At 39.7% G+C, this 23905-nt stretch overlaps 1 protein-coding gene across 8 annotated transcripts in view; it reads left to right on the forward strand.

Moving 5' to 3' along the window:
* Window positions 1-23905, forward strand: part of RBMS3 (RNA binding motif single stranded interacting protein 3) — a 1058437-nt gene that overhangs the window by 514566 nt on the left and 519966 nt on the right. The window lies entirely within an intron of this gene.

The following is a 23905-nucleotide window of genomic DNA, read 5'->3' on the forward strand; positions in this document are numbered from 1 at the left end:
TCCTGTGAAATTTGAAATTATAATTTTTGTTGTGTTTTTGCTACCTTCATCTGTGGAACTGCTTTAGGAAAACCTTGAGGCCACTCATTCATGCCAGGCGATAAGGATCAGCAACGTGGAGATGGTTACATTGCTAGAAGTGTGTGTGTGTGTGTGTGTGTGTGTGTGTGTGTGTGTGTGTGTGTGTCTTTTAAGGTATTTGGAAATACAACATGGGATTTTGTGACTATTGTTCTTTTGTCATGTTCAAAATTACACAGTTACATAAGGACTTGCATTTTTCACTTCTATTTCCTTAAGAGATCTGTTACAGTAAAGAGATTATAACTTATTATGGAATATTTTAACTATAGGGTCTAGCTATAATATCTATTATATTATTTATAATAAATTAATAATAATGAATATAGGAGTTATTAGCCAGTGATTATTTTTAGGGCCATGGGAAGTATAAGAATTTGGTTGTTGGTTTTCAGATTTCAAATATTAGACACTTAGACTTGGAAATAAAAAGAAAAGTGGATGGACAGAGACGAGTTGAGTTTTGTTTGTTTTTGATTTTCTTGCTGCTTTCAGTTTGATGTTGGCATAGAATTTTTGGGGATTTACAATTATTGCTTCCCCATGTAGGTTTTTTGGTGAGGAAATATTTCATATGAATCAGATCCATGAATAAAATCTTGGCAATTCACAATTCTAATCTCTAATAGAGAGCAAATTGCAAGTTCATGAAAAAGAAAGAAGATATAGATCCAGTTTTTCTTTGGGAAAACTCAGATTTGTCAAGTTCACACACTGGTGTCTCATTTGCGTCCATTCACTAATATCTCTTCCAGGCTAAGCATTTGGGATTTTTGCTTTGGGATGAAAAAGACTGTTGGTATCTACGTGGCCATGGTGGATGACCTTGGTTTTGTGTCACTTCTGAAATTTTACTTGGTTTCCAGTGCTTTCTCAACAGTACATCAAAAGCAGCTTTACTGATTTGAAAAATTGAGCTCTCTGCATCCTTGACCATATCTAAATCCAGTACACTAAAACACATCCATCACTTGGGAGTGGGTGGAGAGCAGTTCCCAGGGGTGGGACAAAATGACAGGCATCATTTAATCATGATCATTGCTGGCTTTTTGTGTGACTGAAAGTTTTCTCCATTGAGTAGATAAAATTAGGGTTTCTGCAAAGGCTTACTAGAGGTTCTGTCATGCTATACCTCTCATTTAACTTCCTCTCTACAGGTGGGAGAAGAGCCCTCTAGTTATCAATGTGGGGCTGAAGCAGTTGAGTTCATGAAGTTAACTAGGTCTGCCATGATAAAATCCTGACTACTACAGTCTCAGAAGTGAACATAGGGTCAGTATAAATACTGAAAAAAAAAATCTAATCCATAAACTACTATTGCAACTTGAGTTACAAATATTATTTGGAACAAATCTCTGAATCTCAGGGTCGTAGTCTTTAAAACAGAAGCAAACCACCTTGATTCTTATGTGACATCAAAAGGAGAACATAGTAATATCTCACAGGCATGTACACATGAGTGTTAGCTTTTCTTTCTTTACTTGCCAGACACCTTGCTTTTCCCACAAAGTCCCTGTAAGAAGAATTAATGACAAAATGGCATTTAGTTTCCCATTTAAGACAATCCATTTAAAGCAATTCAGCTAGGAAAATCACATCTTCCTTACACATAATTTACTGTATAATTTGCTGTTAGCGTTTGATACAATTATTTACATAAACATGTATTTGGAGCATGAAACAGAAAACATAATCCTCAAGGAAAACCACGCATTTAGATTCATGCTAACTTGTGCTTTGCTTTTTTGTATTGATCTGTGAAATGGGTACAACAGCCCCAATCTCTGAAATACTTTACAACGGCCACTGTTGTGTTGGCAGGAATGCACGTTGCTGGCCTCTTCCAAGAAGCACCGTCCATAAACAAACAGCAATGTCCTAATTGCTGAAACCTTACTGAGACTGTGTTTTTATATCCTTTAGTGCTACCTCAATTCTGAAGGAGTCAGTCTATCATTGTTACACAGCCATTTCTATTTGCTGAAGCCAACTCTTCGTGAAATAAGCATTCAAAATCTTGCTGTAGAAAAATATTTAATTGTGAGGACATTTTTTAATACATCAAATGGTTTAAGCTGGTAACTGTTTTCCCAGGAGTTACTGTCTATATTTAAGATTTTCACTCTAGATTCAGGGGGAAAAAATGTCCTCACATTGTCTGCTTGTGGCAACCTAGATTGAATGCAAAGGGTAAAAAAACGAAGCAAATGTATTCATATAAAAGACTTAAAGGAAATATATAAAATTCTCAAGGGCCATAAGCCAAAAATGAATGAAATTCCACATTTTCATGAATGATAAACACATATAAAAATAAGACTAGACCACACAAATAGTTAAGGTAACCCTGAGAGTGCCCTCTCTTGTTAAGTGGAAAGTAAGGAAATATTTACTTGGAAAAAAGGAAAGAAAGGAAAGTGAAATACATCAAGCAGCATTCAAGATGTAGGTAGTAATAGTTGTAGAAGCTCATTTTAAATTAGAATGAATTTTCCTATCATATCATGGGATTCAAAATTGTATGACACACAGTATGTTAGAGCAGATGATCTTTTCCCGTTCAGATTTTTTGGGAATTCTTTAAAGAATCGAGGTCTGCTGATGTTACTTTTCTCATTTCACTAACAAAAGTTGCTACTGCCCTCAAATTTTGTTATTTACCTGTTTTGGACAAAATGGCTTCATGTTAACTATGGAAGAGTTCACTCTTGGACTTGTTCTTATTGTGCTGGAGAAACACAGAGAAAATCCAGATGGGGCAGACCAGTAAACTTGCAAGAAGTTTTCTCTAAGTTCTGTGATTTGCTTGCAAAACTACAGGACTGCAGGGTCAATTGTAGATCTTCATATACTCTGGACACTTTGGGAAGCCCCCTTTTAAGATTCAAATAAACATATTGAATGACAGGAACATTCCGCATAGAATTTTAATTTCTGGCAATAAGATATTGACAGAGATTTTATGATTTTGTTCCTGAAACTGAATACAAATAAATGCGCTTTATGTACGTTTGAGGAATTTGGGGATGAAACCACAAATAAATGAATGTACTTGCAAACTGAAAAAAATTGAATCCACAAGTCTTGTTGAAGTTTGGAGAGATTATCAGATAACTAAATAACATAAAAAATGAAGGTGATAAGGCATTATAATTTAGACATGCAAATAAATGTTCATTAATTGTTTGACATCTTTATGGTTTAGAGGAAATACATATTTTTAACATGTCTGTGCTTTGCATATATCATATTCTATTTCTAAAATGCTCAGAAGATCTAAAACGCTAGATATATGTCTCATCATTGCAGCCTTGTGTCTTTCAAGATATCTAGTATTTTAGTAATTTCAAGTTTCTGTGGAGGGACATGTGTTAGAACTGGTAAGCATATTGGAAAATATCATTAACATTCTTTGGCTAAAATATCTCTAAAGCAGACATATTAGTCTGACCTTTGGCAGAGAGAGCTACTGGAAGTTACATGTCTGGGTGCCAGGTAAACAGAATTTTCATTGCATAATTAGTGAGATTGACTACTAGAGGTAGAATTTGACTGCAACAGGTGTTTCCCTGGGCTCCAGTTTACAGAGTAGAGGCAGGAGGCAACTCAATGACACAAAACTTATTCTTTTGGGATATTCTTTCTTAATTTTTCAAGACAGTTGTGTATTTTCGCATGTTTTCACACTGCCACCTCTTCCTGTTCCCCAGTTTTCATGGTTATTCAATTAGGTTGACTTGCTTTGAGTCCAGAGGTCTCTGTCAGGTGTAGAAAATCCATGTGCCTGTTAAAGAAGTTGTGGCTGTACATAGATGTGCATTTCTCCCAGAGATACCATCACTGCTCCAAAGGGCTGTGCACCTGATGGTGCTGCTTTCCCAGTCAGAAACCAAATGGAATGACTCGCTGCATCTTCATTTCATTGTTGAAGCATAAGAATCAGAATCTGAAGCCCTGACTTGGTCATTCATTGCCATATTCATCATGAGGGAGTTTTTCCCTCTTGTTAGCTCAATGCACACCTGCATACTTCAAAAAAAATAATAACATCTTCTTCCAATCTTGAAGGAGTAATAGTTGTGATGACTGCATATTTTGTTTTTTCTAATTCTTCAATTTTTTTCCCAGCCCTGTCAACAGATCTCACTCAATGAGTGGGAGTAACAACAAATCAGCTTTGATTTATATTTAGTATTTTTTAACACATTCAAGCACACACAGACACACACACACAGACACACACACACACACACACACACACACACACACACACCCCTCAAAACTGATTTACACAGAGGCTCCAGAAAAAAATATCAATAGAGAAATTATTCTGAAGGAGACACATATTTTCTCACCCGCTTTTATAGAATGTTTTACAGTTAGTTGATTACATCAAAACCATGACCCATGCCATGTTGACAAGGTCTCATATCTTTTCATTAAGATTTTAAAATCTTACAGGTTGACTAATTCTAGTACTTTCCAAATAATCTTATAACAGTTACTTATTCTGTGAAAAGTGTAATGATCCCCAAAACACTTAGCGATGAGTTTGTCAGTAGAAGGGCGGGCAAAAAAGGAAAAAATGGCATCTCTGAAACTTTAATTAATCCATGATTTATGAAACACACCAGAAAAGGTAAAACAGAGAAGAAACTGAAAAGAGAAGCGCTAAGGTTATAGGGTCTTAATTCAAATCTGCATTTTGGTCTTTGTTTTCATTTCAAAAAGCAAAGGATAAGAGTACTTTGGCAATAAGAGATAGTTTACTAAAAGAAGACCAATGTTTGGGGAAAATGTTAGTAGCACTTGGTATAAATGCATAAAGAAGACTTTTGGAATCTTGCAATAAGAACGAATGTTTATAAAGACAATCCATATTTCGTGTTTGTTTTCCATATGCCATACCATTCAGTAAAGTCCAGCATCTTGACTCATCATGAAACTGAATATTCTCAGAAACTAAATAAAAATCCTATCAATTAGACTTGAAAGAGAAGTATTTTTCATACATGAACTCAAGTCTTGGCATGTATTTTGAGATTACTATTTTTACCTCTTCCTATAAAATTTGTATATGCTACAATGTATCATGAATGTGGCTGTTGTTCTCGTTAGAGATGATACCATTAGCTTTGATACCAGCAATGCTGAAGTAAGCATGAGAATCACACAATGCAATCCAATAGCCGGAAAGCAGTGATGATGCCATGGGACCACTCACATGCTGAGGATGCAGGGAACAGGTGCACAGAACAAATGTGCTCAGTTGCTGTGACTCTAAGTGCAAAAATGTGTTAGAGAGGTGGAGCCTGTGAAAGATTGTCCAGATCTCAACATAGTCTAAGCCAGTCATGATTTATTGTTGCTATTACTCATAGTCTTCCTTTTCTGCCAAGTTCTCTGTATTCACTTCTCTATCCATTTTCTCTTTTGGATGCTTGACTGATATGATCTCACTTTCTCATGGAGTCTTCTGCAAATCTCTGCATTTCCTGGGGCTGGTGCTTTTGTTTTCATATCAGTTTCCAATCCACTTGTCTTTTCCTGCTGACCACTGAGCTTTCTTCAATTAATTTGCCCCCCCTTTTTTTTTTTGCCTCCCTGCCCTCTAGACTTATTCTACATCCATCCCAGCTTTTGTCTTTTCCTATATTATTTTTAATCACTTTTTTTGTTCTTTTACTTCCTTGATGGGAACAGAATGGAACTAACTGCCTTATGGCTTTCTTCTGTTTTGTTTGGTTGTATGTTTACTTTTGACTTTTCAACACACCTGTAGACTTTAATACTACAAATGTGTCAGAGTTGTTCTGCAGGCATTCTGAGAGCTAGGACCACAGAATGCCTTAGCAGTATAGAATACAGTGCTGGCTGCAATCATCTTAAAAGCTTTTGTATTGGATTAATGTGTCTTCTGTTGCTGAAATCAGGGAATTTAAAAATTTTTTTAGCGATTTATTTGGGAGGCATAGAGACAGACAGAGAGGGAGAGATAAAGAAAAGAGAGATCTGTTTGTTCACTGCCCCAACACTCACAACAGCCAGGCCTGGCCTGGGCCAATCCAAAGGCTGAAGCTACATCTGCAGCTCTCATGTAGGTCTCATGTTACTTTGGTTATCATTCTTTGTCTCTTAGAGTATGCATTAGTAGCCAGCTGGACCAGTAACAGGGATGAGCTGGACTCCAACTCACATGGGATCTATGTGTTCTACGAGGTAGATCTGTTCTGTAATGCCTGCCTCCAGGATTGTGTTTTTATACCAGAGCCATTTGATTTCACCTTCACCCTTGTGATGATGTATGTGCAAAGACATTCTGTGTGTCAGAAATTATCTCTAGTGTAATATCCATCTTTCCATAGTTTTAGGCTGGTGCTGTCATACCTAACGTTAGCTTTTATTCCTATGAAAAAATGTGGGTCCCCACAGTAGGAACCCTAGGGCTGTTGACTGGAGTTAGGTTACATGTTTCGTTAATGGGACATACTGTGACAGCAGAGGATAGACAGGGCCAAAAACCATATTAGAAAAACAAAAACCCAGAGAGGGAAAAAAAATAAAAAGAAAGAAACCACCATAATGCCGCATTCCAAGACTCTGGCAAGAGAATGAAGGAACACATGTACCAATCCAGGAGAAGGCAGAAGTGGATTTGGAAGGCAGATTAAGTAGCCAGGATTTAGAGCTTGGGGATGAGAATAAGCAAGTAGGTCAGAACTAAGAAGCTGTGGTAGTGGTTTGGAAAGGATCTGAGAGGCAATTCCTGAGCGATTGCCAAGAATATCAGCCTTTAGATGTGGCTTCCTTTCATGGGCTGGCAGAAAGTCGAAGCTATCAGGATATGAACTTAGCTTAAAGGGCTAGGAACTGGGCTGAGTGTTGGGCCCATCCTTTTTGTCAATTTTAATTATTCAGAATTCAGCCCCTTGAGTGAAATAGTCATATACTAACTAGTCATTCAGTATCCTATTGTCAACACAACCCAGATGGATTTCTTAATTCAGAATTCTGAATACTTCAAGGATCAAGTGTGAATGACAAAGTTCCCACTTGAAGGGAAGAAATCAACCCTGTTTCCCTATACTAATATCTAAATAGGTATGAAGAACGGTATAAAGAGTGATAAGAGTTAGTATAAGGTTCCTGATGCAATGTTTAAGGCCCTACTCACTAAGTAATATACGAAACCAGTAACCTAGTTGTGGCCAGGAAGACAAACTGTGATTTTGGTTTCAATTTATTTTTCTCATTTTTTCCCCGAGTTTTAGTGGATTTCTTACGTTTCTTCTGCAGTTCATCTTCTCTGTTCTTTTATTGCATAAGGACCTTTATTTTTGTTTATAAAAAAGTTTTTAGTGGCTATGATTCCTCAATGTTTGTAAATGTTTCTGTTACCAACTATAATATACTTTGTAAATTAGTCAGACGATTCAAGATACAAAATGAAGATGTTCATAATGTTCCTCAACCTACCATGTGAGTCATCATGAACTCTGAACACGACCATATTAATTGGTTGTGTGTGTGTGTCCTTCCATAGCCTTGTCTTTGTTAAGCCAGACATGCAGTCTGATAGATGGGATTTTACTGTACAGCCACTATTTTCTCAGTGTCTCCAAGCGATATGATATGCCTGTGTCTGATTGTGGGTGTACATCAGTTTATGCAATAAATCTTGCTCATTAATGGATATGCATTTCATTGCCACTGATTTGCCATGATTAGTAATGCTACATTATATATTCAAGGTACTCAATTTAAATCTGAAATCAGGTTAATGATCCTCTAATAAGGTCCTTTAAAGCATTAATAAGTGGACCTTTGGCCTGGAAGTATACAATGACCATGTCCCTTTTTGGAGCGATTTCCTGGGTTGCATACTAGTTTCCTGACTGTTAACTCTACCTTCCTCCTATCACAGACCCTGGGAGGTAATTGTAATGATTCAAACAATTGGGTTCTTGACAACTACATAGAAAACATGGATGGGCTGTCTAGCTCCCACTGTCAATTCCAGCTGGGGGGCCATTGTGAGCATTTGATAACTGAACAGGCAGATGGGAGCCCTTTCTCTTGTATTCTAATCAAATGTTTAGAATTCTGAGCATTGCCTTGATGAGTGTTTTATTGCATGAAGACTTACTTCTGTTTTAGGATTGCTAACTCAAATATTCTGAGTCCTGCCCCTTTGTGTTGTGGTGATAAGGACTATCTATATTTTACACCTTTTGATGAGAAGCTTCTATTTTTGACTAAGCTCCAAGGTTGAAGGGAACCCCCATGTTTGACAAAAGCAAACATGCCTTCTTTCCTTTGTGAGCATTGTCAGGGATCCTAACAGGTGCTTTGGATAGGTTCTACCAGCACTTGCCACTCCATCATTTGGTAAAGACTGCACTTGGGTTTCGGGTCAATTTCCTGATTCTGCTAATCTCACATATTAAGTTAGAAGAAAAGCATCAAGCAAGAACAATGTTAGGTAGCCCGAATATTCCTCATTGATCAGAGCAATTATTTTGGCCAAAGGGTTTAGACATCAGGATGTTTTCTTGCTTATATTATCATATTGAGAGTATGCACAGATCTAATTGATAAAGAATTATTTGTGTGTGTTGAATTTGTTTGATATTCTTTGGCCATAGTATTCCAACTGAACTACAAAAAGTGACCGTGAAATTCTAATAAGCCTACACAAAAATTTATTTATTTATTTTTAGCCTGTACTTTCTCTGATTTACACTTACAATCTCACTGTTAAGGAAGGTCAGATTATATAGTAAAGAGTAATGAAAAAATTGCCTACAAATGAGGCTATCTTTTGACACCGCAGAAATGCAAACTGGAATCTGTCTAGAACCTATAGTTTCTGAAAATTGAATATTTTATTCTATTTAAACTTTATTTGCTGATGTTCAGTTAATTCACATTCACATATGGAAGAGAAAGCATGACAGAGAGGGAGAGACAGAGAGGGAGAGAGAGAGAGACAGAGAGCGAGAGAGAGAGAGAGAGAGAGAGAGATACAGACAAATAGAGATCAAGGTCTCAACCTACTATTTCACTCCCTAAATGCCCTCAGCAACTGGGTTTGTGACATGGTGAACCCAGGAACCCCTAAACATGTTGATTACATGGTGGCAGAACCACTGCCTGATTCTTCTGGACGTTTACATTTGTGGGAAGGAGAATCAGAAACAGGTGGGTCTCAAATCAGAACACTCTGATTTGGGCTCTAATTGATCCAAGTGGTAGTTTTACGTGTTGACTAAAACCATTACCCTGAACCTGCATTTCTAGCGGAACTTAATTCACTTCATGCAATCATATGTCACCAAATGTGATGAGATCTTTCTATTTTTATTGAGATTTTTGTATTAATAAAAATGCGGAGTGACAAAGAGAAAGAAAGGGATTTCGCTCCTGCTGTTCTGTTGCTCAAGTGGCTGCCATGGCTGGAGCTGGCTGATATCAGGAGCAGGAACTTCACTCCTATCTTACAAAGAGATGACAGGGACCCAGGCAGTTGTGCCATCCTCCGCTGCCCTCCAAGGTGCATCAGCAGGAAGCTGGATAGGAAGTGGAACAGCCAGAACCCAAACTAAGGCACCGATGCATGTCTCTGTTATGAGACACCACTTACTTGGCTGCACTGCAACACTGGCCCTGATCTTTTAAATTTGGCATCCAAGTCTCATGCACTTCTTAGGAAACCTAGGGAGTCGTTCTTAGAATCTGCAAAGGTGACTTTTGCTTGCTTTCTGTTGGCCTGATGTATGTGAGCTAAGGGTATGGCGCTTGCACACTAGAAACAAATTCACAGCTTCTCTTTTTACAACCAGAAGTCTCAGCGATTTCCTATCCATAGATAACAATTTTAAAAAATCATTGGTGTATGATACTTAACGATATATTTAGTACAAATCTACCTTAACAAAGTCTGGTAAATAAGTTTAATTATCAAAAATTAAAACAGTTTTGTGTTTCAGTGAAAGGACTTGAAGTATGTTAGTAATGACCCTGGCTGGCCCAATATTTCACTCAACAAATTACTTCAATGCTATTTCCTCTGAGTTTCCTTTTTTTTTTTTTTTTTACATAGCTTTCTGTCATTTCTTCCCATCAGAATATTTAGTTATTTGATAGGAGTGTCTTAAAGATCAATATTAGACTAGTCATTTCAATGCTCTACAAAGAATGCCAATATATTAATATATTATGGTGCTAAAACACAAATAAGAACCATTGACTCAGAGATTATTGCCAATGACAATGACAAGGAGAAGGCAGCTGACAGACTTGGAATTGACTTAACACATGAGCACAATGGAATAGGATATTCATGATCACTCAGATCAATGTGCTTCCTGGAAACATTTCTTTGCACTGTGATTGTGTTTCTCCCGCTTCCATCTCTGCAATCAACAGGCCTCAAATCACATAGAGGTTTGCTTTCAATATTGCTTGCACTTCTCACATGATTTTTTTTATTGCTATTTTGTTTTGGAAAACAGTGTGAGTCTCTCACAGCACTCTATGGGAAAATCACTCTGCAGTGTGGGGTGAATATATTGGAAAATTGTCTGGTTTTCACATTGCTGCATTTCACAATACTTGTACTTTCCTCATTTAAATTTGCAGGATGCCTTTTGTCCCCGAGAATAACTAAATTAAAGGGGAGCAGAGGTGTCATTTTCAAGCAAGTAGCTTACAGAGTGTTAGCTGCTGCTTCCCTAGAGCAAAATCTCATGTTTGAAAGTGCTTGGCATAAGGCCAGCACATACTCTGGGTGGGCTTTTTGTTTTCCTTTTTTTTTTTTTTTAAGATTTTTTTTTTTTTGAAAGTCAGATCTACAGAGGCAAAGAGAGACAGAGAGAAAAATCTTCCTTCCCCTGCTTCATTCCCCACATGGATCACAAAGGCCAGAGCTGAGATAATCCAAAACCAGGAGCCAGGAGCTTCTTCTGGGTCTCCCATGTGTGCAGGTTCCCAAGGCTCTGAGTCATTTTCCACTGCTTTTCCAGGGCACATGCAGGGAAGTGGAGCAGCCGAAATATGAACTGCTGTCCATATGGGATGCTGGCTCTTGAAGGTGGAGGATTGACCTATTGAGTGATACTGCTGGTCCATTTATTGGTTTTTAAAGTAGATCAGTCTGTTGACCCATCAGTGTAGGTTGAAGTGGTTGAGTTGTTGTAGTTTTTTTACGTTTGTGTTGAGCTTTCACATCTCCGTCAAGCATGGTACCATTTAGCTAAACCTTAATTTTACACTTTAAAGTTTCTTCTAGTACCTATAGCTCCTCCCACTCAGCTGTTCATACTCATTTCCAAATAGTATCTCAAAAGTTTTTATTCTGTGTGATTCTGTCAACTTTGTCCTGGCGTATAACAGGTACTTAATGTATATTCACAAATTGATCCTTCTACATGGAAGTTGCTACCATATTTGAATTGCAGAAGCATTTACTGATATATTCTTTGGAAAATACATTATTTTTATTCATTTTCTGCAAATCTTGGAAGTACCCAGAGTAAGGGAATCCCGGTCGCCTTACTGTTTGTATTGCTCTTAGCTTCTGTAGCATTGGTTTGAACAATCAGTGTTGGTCCGTGTCTGTTAAGGACATCTTTAGACATCTTTTAGCTGATTTTAAACTTTTAAGGAAAGTTTAGTAAGCCCTTTTATGGTTTTATTGTGCTTCTCTTAGAGTTTGATTTATTCTTTTTGGAATTCAGTCATATTACACTTTTAATTTCAAAGGCATTCACACAGAAAGGGGTAGGGCGAAAATCATTACAGAGCGTTTAATGTTCTGAAAATAATTCTGCTTACTCACATAGTTGCTCTGAAGTTAACATTTACATAACTAAATACAGATATCTGACTATGTCTCTCTTTCCCATCTATTTGTATGTTTGGTCTGATGATATTTGTAAAACCAGTAAGTGAGTGTGTTCAGTGTTGGTGCAGTATTAAATTATATGTTTAGCCCCATTCTATGTAGTTTCAGAGTATCTTAATAAAGAATTTAGTGACAAATTTAGGACACAAAATTAGTCTTGTTAATCAATACATGATTTTTGAGCTCTTCATTAGGTCAGACTCAACTCTCCACTGAGTGAAAAAATCAGCAAGTAAAAGTCTTCTTCCAAAGGCAAAGCCACACATTGAAGGAGTAACATATTTTGTATTCTTTATCATTTGATGAAATTCATACATTTTGACAAAAGGGATATTTATAAATCTTCACATTGCAAAACCCCACAATTACGATTAGTAAAAAAGCAAACCAATACACTTGTGAAAAAAAGTTTTCTGCATATATTTATAGGCTTAATACCCTACATGCAAAGTACATTTCTACAAGTGAATAGGAAAAGAAGGGGGATGTTGATAGGAGGAGAGTTCCAGTAATGAAAGGTTAAAATATCAAGGAATGAAGAAACAGAAATAATTAGTAAGACTCATATATATAACTCACGAATAAAGAAATGTTAAAAAAATTGAATGATATTATTTTCATGTACTATGTGTTTTTTTAAGATTTACTTATTTTTATTAGAAATGCAGAATTATAGAGAGAAGCAGCAACAAAGAGAGAGGTCCTTCATCCACTGGTTTCCTCCCCCAATGGCCACAACACTCAAAACAGATGATGCTGAACTGATCCAAAGCCAGAAGCCAGGAGCCAGTAGCTTCTTCTGGGTTTCGCATGTGGGTGTAGGGGCCCGGGAACTTGGGCTATAAGCAAGGGAGATCGATGGGACACGGAACAGCTGAGACATGAGCCAGAGCCCCTGTGGGATGCTGGCACTTGACGGTGGAGAATTAGCCGGTTGGGCTGTCATGTTGGTCCCTCATCTACTATGTTTTTAAAGAATTAAATAAACCTTAACAACCATGGTAGATTGAGGTATTCATTCCTTCACTTTGTTCATGGTCTGGGGAAGGTAGATTTTGTGTTTTAGTGTGAAAGCTTGTAAATTAGCAAGACCAATCCTAAGAATTTTTACAGAAATGTGAAAATGTGTGTACACCAATGTGGTTACTGGAGTGTGGTTCTTTTTTTTTTTTTAAAGATTTATTCATTTTTTATTACAGCCAGATATACACAGAGGAGGAGAGACAGAGAGGAAGATCTTCCATCCGATGATTCACTCCCCAAGTGAGCCGCAACGGGCCGATGCTGTTCCGATCCGAAGCCGGGAACCTGAAACCTTTTCCGGGTCTCCCACGTGGGAGCAGGGTCCCAACGCATTGGGCCGTCCTCAACTGCTTTCCCAGGCCACAAGCAGGGAGCTGGATGGGAAGTGGAGCTGCTGGGATTAGAACCGGCTCCCATATGGGATCTTGGTTTGTTCAAGGAGAGGACTTTAGCCGCTAGGCCATGCCGCCGGGCCCTGGAGTGTGGTTCTTAACAGAAAAAATCATAAGTCATCCAGATGGCCATTAACAGGGAGCAGAATGAATAATTCATGTTACGTCATTACAAGCACCACTATGCATCCATGAAATCAACAAATGGGGATATATTGACTGGGGGTAATACTGTATTGTTGGGTTAATACAAGTTATGAAAAAGAATGTAGTATGATTCCACCCTTCTCTAAAATTTGTATGCATGTGTACATGCATGCTTATTGATTTTTGCGAATTTATTTAATACATATCTGCTCCTAGAAAAACGTAGAAGAAATTTTTGCTGTATTTTTTGTATTGAAAAGCACTTGTAATATTTTTGGATAAAATTTGACATTTATTATAAACAATTAACAACTGAAGTTAAATGTTTTCCATACATCATAATAAAGCAAGAGGAAATGAAGCAAAAATAATTGTAAGGAAGGTGATGCGGTCAAAAGAAAGTAGGTGTAGTAGAAGGCAGTGAGTAGAATTTGAGAGAATTTGAGTTGAGATCAAGATGGGAAATGCTTTGCATTATTTACTGATACTTTGTAAGACGTAATTGATTACAAAGTTCATTTAGAGTGTCAAGCTCAACCTGGGTGAGAATAGACAGGGCAGGAAGCAAAAATCACATGAAACCAGAGAACACATCAGTGTGTTTGATAACATTAAGATTGGAGAAATGGTGGTTGTGATCAGGCTGAAAGTACAGATGACCATCCATTTTGTTTTTAATTGCAAAGGCAGATATACAGAGAGGAGGAGAAACAGAGGGGAAGATCTTCTGTCCGATGATTCACTCCCCAAGTGACCGCAATGGCTGGAGCTGAGGCAATCCGAAGTCAGGAGCCAGGAGCTTCCTCCAGGTCTCCCACATGGGTGCAGGCTCCCAAGGCTTTGGGCCATCCTCGATTGCTTTCCCATGCCACAGGCAGGGAGCTGGATGGGACACGAGGCTGCTGGGACTAGAACCGGTGCCCATATGGGAATCCATATGGATTCAAGGTGAGGACTGTAGCCAGTAGGCCACCAAGCTGAGCCTGACCATCCAGTTTTAAAGGTGTTAACTGACATGTCAGTGGAACACTCAAATGAGGATGTGCCATAGACAAGTAGAAACAGATGATTGGGATATTGACTGAATCTGGAGTCAAAGTGGAGATTTGGGCATCATCATCATCAGGGGAGGTGACAGTTGATGGATGTGATCCTTGCCAGGAAGAGTCAGGATAAACAGCAATGATTAGGAACTGTAAGCCGACCACAGCAGAGAGCATTCCCTCTTTCTGTCAGATAGGGCATGTTTTCGTTCTCATTCAAGTTTGTCCTCAACATAATGAAGTCTCTGAATGTTAAAAAGAGAATTAGTAAGGAATGAGAGTGTGGAGCGATAAACTTAAGAGAATGTTTTAAAAACTTGACTAGCAGAAACTTAATCTATCATAAAGCCTTAAATTTTCTTTTCTAAGTTTTAATCTTATCCTTTCATGAAATCGTCTCATGGCAATTATTCCCTAATTTATTCTCAGAATGCTTTTGTGTGGGTAGACACAATTTGATGTTGTCTTCAGATGGAGACAGTTGGCCTGTCTTCTTTGATTTTTTGACTTTTTTGTTTGTTCTTGTTTGTGTGAATTCCCAATCAAATGTTTCATGTGGAATATCTTTCTCCAGTAGTATTTCAGACTATGGTTTCTCAGACTTTGGCAAGCATGGAATCCTCTAGTGAACTTGTTATGACACTGACTGATACTTTTTTGGGAGATTCTGACTCAGTAGGTTTGGGGTGGAACCAATGAACTGTTTCTCATGGTTTAAATGATGATGCTGCTCGCCTTCAAACCACAGAGGGAACAGCCCATTTTTTATCTTTGAAAAAGATTTACGCATTTATTTTCAAAGTCAGAGTTACAGAGAGTGGAGGGAGACTGCAAGGGAGAGAGAGAGAGAGGTTGATCGTCCAACTGCAGGATGAACCCTGATGGGTAAAATGGCGAGGACTGAGGCAGGCAGGAGTCGCAAGGCTCGTCTGCATCTCCCACAAGGATGATAAAGGCCTATACATTTGAGAGTAGCCAGGATGCAAACCAGCACCCACATGGTGTTACATGCAGTGGCTTAACTTGTTATGCCATTACTAACTGCTCTGTTGAAATTTAATGATAAGGACTTTTTATTCCTTATACAGATTTTTTTAAGTGACCAATAATTTAAGCAACTGAATTATTTTGTTTGTTTGCCTCTCCTGGTCTGGTGCCTCCAGACTTGTTTGATGCTCTTGGGAAAATATATATGAAGGAGTGCACAGTGAAGTTGTCCTCAGGATTTTGGCAAAAAAAGGCAAATTGGTTTCTCTCCTGAGAGTTCACATTAAATGATGTGTCCAGTACATGTTGAACAATAATGCTTAGTCATGGCCATGGGCATCCTCTAATTGGTGGTTCCTCCAGAGGAAGAATGTGTGATAGTAGAGATGTTTGGGTGCTGCTCTGCCCAATGGAGAGGGCGTTCAAGTCCTGAAGAACAAGCATCTTGCTAATAGAGTGAAGTTTCTGTTCTGCGGCTGGGTTATTCTTTTGTGAAGCTTCAGTAAAAGTCTCTCTTGCCTAAACATTTCCTTTCATTTTAATTGCACTTTATTTCTACATAATGTGAATAGGCTGATCAGATAAGAGCCATTTTCTGTTGTGTGTTGGTTAGCCTTCTGATTTATACCTTTGTGTCATGTGAATTGATCATCTTAGCATGTAGTAGAAAAATCCATTTCCTAAATCTATGGGGACTGGGACAAGCACAGCACGAACCATCATAAATTCACCAAGACAGCAGAAGGGTTGGTCCTCTGGAAAGTCAACAGCCATTCCTCACTGGACTCACCTGCGTTCCTGACTGCTTCACCTGCTGTTCATCTGTTCATTCACTGGGCTATGGCATTTTCTGAACCTAAAAGGTGCTTTGAAGGGCTGACCCTTTCATTGACAGTAGAGGCCACAACCTCCCATTGGTGGCTATCTCGTGAACCTGGCAGTTGGCATGATTTAAAAGCCAAGGTTCACTATTAAGACATATCCCACAGTGTTGTGGGGTGTTTCTCCTTTGTGTCACTTTGGTCTGAAGCGTGGTGGAGAAGGGGTTCAGGTGGTGTTAGAGTGTGAATCCATCAAACTTTAACCTCAGGCCCTTCCTTTTCTTTAATTTGGGAATCACTTGGCTGCATCCTACTTTGCTTACTTTTGAAAAATAACTTTTCTTAGTTTGATTTTTCCATTTTAACCTTTGTAGCACAGGATGACACTGCTCGATAATAAGCACAAATAATACGTCCTATTACATTGAATATGGTCTTAAGAGCATACTAGAGGGAAACATATTCCTCACAGCACCAAATATAAGTGAATGTGTGCTGGACTTACTGCATTAATAGACAAAACACATACATGAGGATGTATTTTAATAAAGGAGAATGAAGAAACAGCTTCTTTCTTTCATAGGACATTCTTAATAGTTGTTTACTTTTATATATGTTGTAGTGGGAAGACTGTTCTTCAAACTTGACTAAGGATTTGTAATCATTTTACAGTCTCCCATTTTTATTCTCTAAATGGTTAGGGAATATGTGTGCAGCTTGCTTGGGAGATAGTACTTGGTGCCTGTGTATGTGAGTAATGGTGATTATGATATGCAATATGAAATAAATTTCAAATTAAATTGATATTTTGAATGGTTGGTGAGACTGAGCAAATACAGAGTTAAAAGAATGAAATATTAGGCATCACAATTTTTTAGCTGTGCCTCTGCCTTCTTTATCCTGTCCCAAGGGGGTCAGTTGTGTCAACTGATGTCACCAACTTGCCGACATTACTTAGAAAGGCAGAGAGAAAGACAGATCTTCTATCTATGAATTCACTCTCTGAATGCCTAGAGCAATCAGGGGGCCAGACTGAGACCAGGTGCCCGGAAACCAACCCAGATCTCTCACCTGAGTGGCAGGGGCACAAGGTTTTGGATCATTCCCTTCTAGATATACTTTGCTCACAAGAAGCTGAAATTGGAGGCAGAGTCAACACTTGATCTAATTTGGGATATGGGAGAACAAATGGTATCGTACTGGCTACTGTAAATACCAGCTCCATGCGCTCATCTTGACCGCCTTCTGGAGGGTACTATTGTCCTAACTTCACCAATAGGGGATGCCAGAAATAAAGCATCCACCCGAGTGTGAGAATGTGGTAGCCTGATTTCAAATACTGCCATGGCTCTGACACTCTCCACTGACTGCCATCGGGTAAATGAGTTGCTCCTGCCTTCCTCTCTCCTCCATGACAGTCATTCTTCCAGGTAACGCTGTCTACTGGAGCTCTGTGCTCTTTTTCAAATATAGTCTGGCTCTTGGGACAACCTTGTTCATGTCCATTGCTTCCTTAAACAGTGTGAGTTCCCTGATACTTATTTGCAGTGACTTGAAACTCCTTTTATGCCCCAGATTCTTAGGTGATAATTTACATCAACTGACTGGTGATCATTTCTTGATTGCTCTATCATATCCATGCGTGTAATTGCCCACTGCTTCTGGAAATACTATCTGCATTTGTTCCTTACTAAGTGTCCTTACCAACTGTCCAGTGTGCCATGCTCATCCTTATGACTTCATGTCCACTCTTTCATATTAAAGGGACAATGATATATATATATATCACTTCACTCTGAATAAAATCACTCTGAATACATTGACCCCCTTCATCTACCCACTTCCCATGCCGGGAAGACATTGATCAGGGACGAATATTTCTAACACACTAAGAGGTAACCTGAACGTGAAATGAAAATGGCTTGTCCATCTTTGAAGTTGTTTCCAGATTTCTATTTTACCAGAATTGGGTTGATGGCACCTGCAGTGAATTATCCACATCCTCTTTAAGTGATTTTCCAGAGGAAATCGTTTAGGGAAAGTTTGTGCTTCGTTTTAAAAACACCTGAAGGAAGCTATAAAAATAGTGAACTGTGGAGATACAGCGTTTGAGTTGTACAATATCGACAATCACAGGGTGATTAGGAAAAGAATGAACTGTAACAGATTAGGGAACCTTCATCCAGTTGCTCCAGAAAGACATGAAAAGACAATGGCCCATCGCTTTGTGTACCCCCATGCACACATGTGTTGTTGAACATATTCTTTTATATTCTTCCCTTAGGTCTTTAGAAAATTTCTCATCTGAAAAAACTTGCATAGTGTGACTATCTGATTTTGCATTTACAGCATTTTTTCCACCATTGTTTTTGTAATTGTACCGCTATTTTTCCATAGGACAATTAATCGCCTATGAATATGATTTTGTTCCATTTTTTATCAAACACAAGATAATTATATACCAGATGGAATCTTGACCCTGTCAAGCTAAGCAGCTTTTATTTCCTAACTTGTGTCTTGACTCATCCATATTATGTTGTTCTTTTTTGTTTGTTTGTTTTTTAAATCTGAAGAGAGAGAAAGAGAGAGATTTTCCTCTTGCTGGTTCAGTCCCCAAATGGTTGCATTGGCAGAGCTGGGCCACTCTAATGCCAGGAGTCAGGAGCTTCTTTCAGGTGACCTCCATGGGTCCAGGGGTGCAAGGACGTGGACCTTCCTTTGCTTTCTAGGACACTATCAGGGATCCAGATCAGAAACAGAGCTGCAGGTCTTGAACCAGTGCCCTTGTGGGATGTGGATGCCACAAGTGCAGGTGATACCGGTTAAGTTCCATGTTATCTTAAATGTCTAAGATAGACTGTCTACTTGCTTCTTCAGCTTACATACTCAGAACTTCTCTGATTTGTAACATTCTTAAAGGCTTGTTAAAATTTCTGACTGCCTTCATTAGCTAAATTCCGCCACCCCCTCTTTGGTAGCTTGTAACTAGAGAGTCATAACATAGTGTGTAAATATTTAAGATATGTTAAACAATGCTATGATAACAAATTGGTTCTTAATATTATGGGAAGATACAGGACCTTAGACTGTTCTTTCTTAGAATGTTCTTTCCTTCAGCATTTGCTCTAAAGCCAGGCTGGATAATACCTTGTAATAGGATGAGTGCTAACTACTTCCAGGAAATGCAGTCTCCCTAATTACAAGGGTGTTTTTCAGTGGTTCAAGTTGAGTCTGCATCTGCTTGGTGTTGCTTTTACAGGTGTAGTGCACAAAGCTTTTGATAAGTAGAATTAAAAGATAAGTTTATTTTGGCGCAAAAATGTTTCAAAATCCATACATACTTTTTTTAAAAAAAGATTCAACTATTTTTATTGGAAAGTCATATATACAGAGAGGAGGAGAGATATTCCCCAAGTGGCTGCAATGGCTGGAGCTGAGCTGATCTGAAACCAGGAGCTGGTAGCCAAGAGCCTCCTCTCGGTCTCCCACATGGGTGCAGGATCCCAAAGCTTTGGGCCATCCTTGACTGCTTTCCCAGGCCACAAACAGGGAGCCTGAAGGGAAGCAGGGCTACCAGGGTTGGAAACAGTGCCCATACTGGATCCTGGCATGTGCAAGGCAGGAACTTTAGCCGCTAGGCTACTGTGCCAAGCCCCATGCATACTTTTTATAGTATCTATTTTCTGTGAAATGTTGAAACTCCTCATAGGCCTGCATCTAAAAAACAAAGATTTTGATTTTTTAAAAACTCCATTTTCCATATACATTTTGAAGCGTTCTCCTACTCTGTGTTGCATTTGGAGTCCTCAGCTTTTCTCAGTTTACTCTGCCGCATTGCCAACATCAGGGCATACTGACATTCCACTTCCTTTCAGAGCAACAACATCATAGATTCCCTCAACCGCCCGTCCGTCCTTCACTGAGCCGTCTTCATTTTGTAACCAGGAGTCTTGCATTTTGTTGCTAGAGCAAAAGCCACACTTTACTGGTCAATGAATGGGGGGAAACAAACCCTCCAAATTAAGAAGAAATTCACTCCTACAAAATAAAATCTTGGGAGACTGTATCGACTTTGCTTAAAGTATCTTTTGAAATCTCCCACCATAATTACCATTATATTTTGAACTTGATGTCTTTTAGCTGCAACCATGGGCACACCACTGAACTCAGGCGGCCTTGAAACATGCTCTTCTTCAACCAGCAGGATGGCTCAGTTGGCTAATCCTATCCCTTCAAGTACCAGGACCCCATACCGGCACCGGTTCCTGTCCTGGCAGCTCAGCCTCCCATCCACCTCCCTTCTGTAGCCTGGGAATGCAGTCAAGGATGGCCCACACTTTGGGACCTCAGCTGAACCTATGTGGGAGACCTGGAAGTAGATCATGGCATTGGATTAACACGTTGTGGCCATTTGCAGAATGAGCCAGTGGATGGAAGATCTTTCTTCATTTTATTTACATAGTATTTCTGAAGCCTATCAAGGTGCCTGGCAGATGGGAAACATTCAGTGAACACTGATTGTGTTAGGGAACTAAGCTACTGAAGAAGATAACAGTATGTGATTGAGGAACACTTTTAGGATTGGGGCACACATGTTGGATGTGTTTAGTCTTAGCGTAAGTACAAAGACCAGTCAGAAGTGAGCAATTCTGAGACTACTCCAAACAGCAATCAATTTTAAAAACTTTCAGAACATTCCATTTGATACGAACTTGTAATGTTTGCTTTTTTTTTTTTTTTTTTTTTTTTGGAAGGCAGAATTAGAGAGAGATGGAGAAACAGAAAAGGGCATAAAGAGAGTGATCTTTCATCTCCTGGTTCATTCCCCAAATAGCCCAATGGCCAGAGTTGAGCTGATTTAAAGTCAGGTGCTTCTTCTGGGTCTCCCATGTGGGTTGTGGGGCCCAAGGACTTGAGCCACCATCACTCCTTTTCCAAGTCATAGGCAGGGAAGTGGATTGAAAGTGGAGCAGTTCATGTCATCCACTGGCAAACCCGAACACCAGAGGAGGGTGTGGGTCGGGCCAGGTTTGGTCGCGACAAAAACTAGTGCACAACATGGAATGCCAGGGTGAGATTACCTGTACTGGATTTGAATGCAGCACCCAACCAACACGCGTGAGACCCAGGAAGGGAGAGGGCAGAGCCAGCGGGGGGATTCAGGGGATGGTCCCCTCGCCAGACAGCTACTCTCACTGGATAGCGTGGGCTGGGATGGGGACAGACCAGACCGGGCAGGGCTGCAACACCTGAGTGCCGCATGTGGACTAAATCAGGGAAAAGCCAGGCTGGGCTGATTATTCCTACTGGTGCAAGCATAAATTGGAACGGGTGAAGGTTGTTTGGGCTTAGCCGCAGCAGCTGGCAGAAGCTGGCACTGGGGGCTAATTCTGTCAAGTCAAACCACAGAACCACCCAAAGAGTGCATAAACCGGGACTGAGAGAGACCCGGGAGGGAAGTGGTGGGGTTCCCCCCTCTTGGGTCACTACTCCCGCTCCTGCGGGAGGGCATGAAAACTAGGACGGGGGCTGGGGTGGCTAGAAGGAGAGGCACTCAGCAACATCCGTGAGGGCTGGATGGTTGAATTGGTTGGAGGGAACTAAGCTTCAATGCCAATTGACAGGTATGGGAGCCAAATGGGAAGCGGGACAGACTGGACTAGTCTGCTATGCATACTGGCAGGCCAGGGTGGGGGGCGGGCCTGGTGGGGGTTATTGTGGGTCTCCCCGACAGGGCTGCGGCCCCCACTGGTTGATGAAAGAGTCGAGTGCGTGCTGGGCAGAACCAGGCTGGACTGCAACACCCTTGGTTCCAGTGCAAGTCGGGACTGAGAGCGGAGCCAGCCCAGCGATTGCAACCACCAGCTGATCGTGGCGATGGACTGTGCCGGGCCTGGTGCTTGCTGGAACATGCAGGAATCTGATCTGGGAATACCTCAAAGTTTCTTTGGTGATTTCCCCAATCAAACTGCTGGACTCAGAACCCTGGCCAGGAGAGCACAGAGGACGGAACAGGTCAATCAACCACCTCAGCTAAATGTTGGGCAGCGAAATACTGGGCAAATGAAGACTCTATGATGGACTGTGACAATCAGTGGATTCTTCAATGACCGAATTGAGCTGGGAGTGGTGAGACTGGCAGCGATCCATAACTGGAGGACTATTAAGACCACTTGAGCAAGTATCTCAGAGCATGCCCCACATCCGAGGACTTTGGGTGGGTGGGAGACTGGGTGGGGATTCTCCCTCAATATCCCCCTTCACCTCAGATACATAAATAGTATAATAAAAATATATATTAAAAAACAAAAGAAAATGGAGCAGTTGAGACTTGAATCTGCTCCCTTATGGTATGCTGGCATTCCAGGCAAAGACTTAGCCTACTGTGTCTCAGCACCAGCCTCTTGTTATGAATTTTAAACATTATTCAGTAAAAATGCTGAAAGATTCTGTGATCAGAATCTGGAGTGTGAGAAGTACAAGGCAGAGAGGAATGTAGTATGATGGTGGAAAACAGATACAACTGGAAAAGAACATTTAGTCAGAAATTGGAAGACCTTGTTGCCTTTGTAAGGATATAGATATGCTATCTCTAAAAGATGATAAGCTGTAATGTTAATGCAGTGAGCACTGATAATATCGGACAATGATTTGAACAGTTAGCTTTGGTTAGGATGAGAGCTCTTAAAGAGAGTCTTAGAAACAGATTAGGTTAGAAGTTATATAAATAGAAATGGAAACTCTTGCAATCTCTTGATGGAGATGCAAATCATTAGTACAGTCACTATGGAGAAGAGTATGGAGCATCCTCAGAAAACTAGATTAGATATTAGGCAGCTTGTGAATGTTCACAACAGAGTACCTGGGTTTGACTCCTGGCTGTGGCTTTGCCTGGAACTCCCTGCTAGGGAGGCAATGTGAATGTCCCATGTAGTTGGGTTCCTGCTATAAATATGGGAAAACTGAATTGAGTTCCCAGGTACCAGCTTATCCCAAGCTGTTGTGGGCATTTGAACAATGAACTATTAAAGAGGGCTCTCTGTCACTTCTTCTTTGCCTCTTAAATGAAAAGCGAATAAATAAGCAAATACAAGCATAGATAGAAATAACCTACAGTCTGTAAATCCTGATAATGGGTATATATACAAAGAAATTGATATCCTGTGTTCAGTACTATGACATAATAGGTGTTCAATAAACATCTATTTTCTGATGTTTATTGAAGCACTATTCACAATAGCCAAGATATGGCATCAGCAGAGGTATTCATTGACAAATGAATGGGCAAAGGACTTGTGATATACATACACAGGAAAATAGTATTCAGCCACAAGAAAGAATGAGATATGATCACTTGCAGCAACTTAGATGCAACCGGAGAACACCATGTTAAGCAGAATAAACAAGGCTTAGAAAAGCAAGCACCATGTGTTTGCATTGTATGTAGAAGCAGACTGGTTGGTCCTGTGGGAGTAGACTGGAATAGCGCTTTAGCAGAGCCTAAAA

Source organism: Ochotona princeps, chromosome 30 (assembly GCF_030435755.1).
Source record: "Ochotona princeps isolate mOchPri1 chromosome 30, mOchPri1.hap1, whole genome shotgun sequence".
In the NCBI taxonomy this organism is placed as follows: domain Eukaryota; kingdom Metazoa; phylum Chordata; class Mammalia; order Lagomorpha; family Ochotonidae; genus Ochotona; species Ochotona princeps.